This window comes from Pinus tabuliformis, chromosome 2_2 (genome assembly GCF_031772625.1).
Source record: "Pinus tabuliformis cultivar Carrire ecotype Pingquan chromosome 2_2, CPIR1, whole genome shotgun sequence".
NCBI classification, from domain to species: domain Eukaryota; kingdom Viridiplantae; phylum Streptophyta; class Pinopsida; order Pinales; family Pinaceae; genus Pinus; species Pinus tabuliformis.
Genome location: NC_142300.1, coordinates 1,142,610,277 through 1,142,614,857, shown reverse-complemented (window position 1 = coordinate 1,142,614,857; position 4,581 = coordinate 1,142,610,277). Strand labels below are relative to the sequence as shown.

At 36.5% G+C, this 4,581-nt stretch overlaps 1 pseudogene; it reads right to left on the bottom strand.

The window, feature by feature from the left end:
- Window positions 1–1,912: 1,912 nt before the first annotated feature.
- On the bottom strand, window positions 1,913–4,344 carry LOC149197434 (uncharacterized; annotated as a pseudogene).
- Window positions 4,345–4,581: the final 237 nt, after the last annotated feature.

Sequence of the window (4,581 nt, the reverse complement as noted above, 5' to 3'; positions counted from 1 at the left end):
GCCTGCAGACACACCTTTAAAACATAACTATGTTCTAAGTTTTCTCAAAGAATTATTACACGCAGAATTTCCTTGTTCTGCTCTGATACCAAATTCATGCCAGCGTAAGCTGCTCATACCATAATGATGCATCCTAAGCCGCATATACCCATAATATGCAAATAAAATTACATGTCATATACATTGTGTATGTGTCCCAGGAATTTCTAATATTCCATACTTAGTAAAGTCTTCACAAATCAAGGTTGACAGCTCCTTAATTAACTCTATGCGGAAATATTCATTTAACTCTCCCACAGGTTATGACTTTGGGTTACTGTTCACCTCCAATGCTTATCAACCATACCCTAGTCTTTAGACTTCGGTTAAAACCCAAACTTAACCCATAATACATTAGTCTGTTTATTTCTATTATAATTCCGTTATAATAGAAATATCTCATAGATCACACAAACCTTACCTTTCCACCATTCCATGAACCTTTGCACACACATCGACGCTCTCTTTAACATGTGAAATCTTCGTCATTGATCTCATTCCTTGATCTAATGGTTATCGTGTCACTCGATCATCAACTAACCAGACAATCTTTACCATTGATTTGCTCTGCCCAATGCAACAGTTGTCACGTCACCCGATCATCAAAAAGCTTGGTTGATCTCCGCCATTGATAAATCCCACTTGATACAATCGTTATCGCACAATCTCGCGCATATATTTGCATGACCGATATCAGATTAAGAGCACGTGAGAAAAGTGGTTTTCTCTCTCCATCATTTGCTACGTGTTAGCTGCTAAAGGTAATCACGTGAAATTTTGAAATACCACTTACCACCTTTAGGGCATGTGAGAAACTACTTCCCATCTTTGGAAACCGCCCACGTGCTTAAATCAAACCCTTTAAGAAACTCAAATTAATAAAGGGTTAGAACTTAATCTCCGCCATTCATCTTCTTGACTTTATTTGATCGATTTAATGTTAACCGTATGTCTCCCTCGTTCTCATTCATTGATCTAATGGATCCAATGGTTCTTGTGCACCATTACGTTCTTTTGGTTCTTACTGTGTAATCGCCCATTCAACCTTTTGCCTCTGTATTTGGCTTCATCTTACAATCTTCACTTGTTTTGATCTCCACCTTCGCTCACGCCTTTATGCTTCCTTCATAAATCCTTAGGATTTAGGAAACCTTGCAGTCATACCTTCACTGCAACATTAAAGGATTTCTGCAATACTGTTTGTGTGTAAAACCATAGCACTGCTCTCTGCACTTCTTCTCTGGTTCTACTCACCCACAACCTATGTTACACAGAATTACTCTAGTTCACACGCAATCTATAATTCAATTACTCAATACACATCACCCTGGACTCAAAATGGATTTATCTGTATTAATAACAAACATTTACATAGTGAATTCCTTCTCGGCCTGATATTCTATATTAGTGTCCTTTTCTTCCTACCTGTAAGCTTACAGTCAAACTAATCTAACCTCTGAACTCACTGACTGACTGACTCCTGACTTAACTCTATGTCTTTTTGGCTTCGATTTATACAAAAAGGTTCTGTTTAACCAATTCTAGTTTTGATCCTTAATCTGTTTTACCAAATCTTGAGTACCTCCAAGTCCACTTTTAACTCCACTTAATCCCTAAGAATCCTCTCTAGTTCCTCAAATCATGAAACCACTTTAGAGTCTAAGAATAAATTAATTTCCAACTCTCTCATCATCACTCACATTCTCCTACATTCGAGATCATTTACAAATATCCTCACAATATCTAATTAATTCCTATCCTATCACTCAAAACATTAATGATTACATACATAGGAATCCAACTTCCTTGAAAATACAAGACCCCTTAAGTTAACTAGAACATAATGAAATTGTTGAGTTGTGTGCTCCCAGCATTAGAGAGGATCATTGTTGGATGGAGGTTGTATTTGGTCTAACTACGGGAATGGGTTTTTTAGAGCCTCGAAGGAAAAGTTGAGCGTTGATTGGTTCAAACCAGAATTCTCCTCCAGTTGTTGCTACTGCAACATCAATTCTTCCAACCTACATCTTCTTTGCACTTCTTCTCTATCTCATTTAAGATCATGCAATGATTGCATGGAACAAATTGAATCAATGAGAAGAATAGGAGGAATTAAATATGTTGAATCATAATTTTGTCCTATGATTAGTCAGAGAGTTGAAAATTGGGACAAGTCCTGGAAGGTCCATTGGAGCAATACTCGCATTTGAAATTTTCAAATTCTGCTCAAAAATGGGGCTTGAGTTGTGGTTCATGGATGTAATGGCAGAAGTTCTTCAATCATGGTTAGAGATCGTTCCACAATTTGGAGACGGGGCAGTTTTCATTGAATCTTGTGAAGTTCTTTCTGAATGCTCAATGTTCGATTTCATTATAGTATTCCTCATGGGTAGTATTCCTGGCACCTTTTCATCAATTTCTTCGTGGAATTGTTCCATTTCTTCTTCCAGGGACCACTCTTTCTCCTTAGCTAACTTCTCCATACTACTCTTCTTGTTGTATATTCAACAAAGTACCCAATAATCCAACTGCAACAAGAAGCAATTTTCTCATTAGAAATATGGATAACCCAAAAGAGAAAATAAAGGACTTTGAGCTAAATTTACATCACTGAAACCCGTCACAAGCCCTCATTTTTAAACTGGACTGAGGAAAAAAAAAAAAATATTTTATATTTATATTTTTCCTTATTGAAAGCCTTTGGATTAAATTAGAAAACACTTGATTTCTATAATATAGAAAACAACCCCCTGTTTCCCAAATTGATTTTCCCCAGATACATTCATCCTCTAAAGTCCAATTGGTGTGGGCCTTGTAATGACTAGGCCATAATAGCATCCAACCTAACAGGTGTTTTTAAACCAAGAAACACCTACAATGTCTATTGACACGTAGGAATATACATGAATAGAATCAGAAAGGCGATATTCATGCATAATCCAATTAGTCTTGTTTCCTTTAGGTTCTTTTCAAACATATAAAACCAGAGCATTCTTGATGCCAACATCCCTGTTGCTGCCCTTAGCAGTGATGGGTTTATCTGCTGATGTGGCTTTCCAGTATCCTGAGCCAACAACCTTATTGGGGCGAGAACCATTTGGATACTTCTTGTCCCAGGGAGTGAAAATATGCCATTCCTTTTCTCCAAACAATGCCTTTTTTGTAGGAATTGGAAATGCATATCAGACCAAAACAAATAACAATTTCTAATAACTGAAAGAAAATAAGAATGAAAAACAAGAATTTCCCATTGCAAGAACATGACATGGGCATAAGTATGAGAGAACACTATAAATGAATTCAGTTTAAAACAGAAGAACACCCATGTCCATATAAGAGTCCATACCCATATATAAAAATGAGATGATTAATTTTAAGATTGAAGGTTGCCACATCAATCAAAGAGACATATCCAAGTAATAGTTCTAAGACATGGAAGGGAATTGATTTGTATATTTGGAAAATTAGAGAATTCTTTTTTGAGATATATAGAAAAATCTCATTCTTATGCAATGCCCATCTTACACTAGAAAATCCCCAAATTTAATAGTTTAGCCTTTACAGGTAGTGTAACATAAAAAAGGCTTGTTTAGCAAGAAATGAACTCAACCAAAGTTGTCTGTTTAAAAAAGGAACAACATCAAGATCACAGTTCAAATAACATTAATGACAAAGTCTAATCCCCATGGAAATAAATGAAGTTGCAGTGCAAAATCCTATTTCTCTGGAATTGGTAGTGGATTGAAACAAAAGGTTCCATCTACCCAAGTAAATGAACAGTCACAAAGAATGAAGAATCAAATCTATTTATAAAAAGTTGTATAAAATAAACCAAATTTGACCCTAAATGTTTTATAGACCACTATCGATTCCTCAACTTTTGGAGGGTCAAGAAAATATCTAGGTTGATCTTTTAGGACCTTTCCCTTCCAATATCTAGCTAAGAGCTAAGATAAGACTTTTCCCTTCCAAGGTAGGGCAAGAACTTACAGCCTTTCAGAACCTAACTTGTTAGGACTGTATGACCAGGGTGTACCTTTTAAAACAATGAGCGTAGACCCTTCCCCTTAGGATCTTCAGACTTCATTAAAACCAACAACACCAAGGCCTAGCTTGAGCTAACTAGCCACATCCAAACCTCAATGGAAATGCGGTAAGTCAAACTAATGGCTTCAACACCTCTATCGCTATGGTGGCAGTGGCTCTAATTTATCAGAACTAGTAAAATAATTGGCCCTTCCAACTAGAGCGTGCAATAGTAGTAGGTGTCAGTACCATGGCAACATCATGTGCCAGTCTAACCATAGTAGTATTGATTCGTAGCTTGTGTGTTTGTGCCACGTGCATGATGAAAGGGACTGCCCCCCCACCCAAGGCACGCACATTAATGGATTAGATTATGTTGGATGTGGAAATGGAAATTTATTAATCCATCCACCTATATTCCATGATATTATTCCAAGTAATATGTTATAGAAATTAGCATTATCTTTGTGTTTAGTGAAATCATGGAACTCAACTTTCACAAATTTATTGGAATTC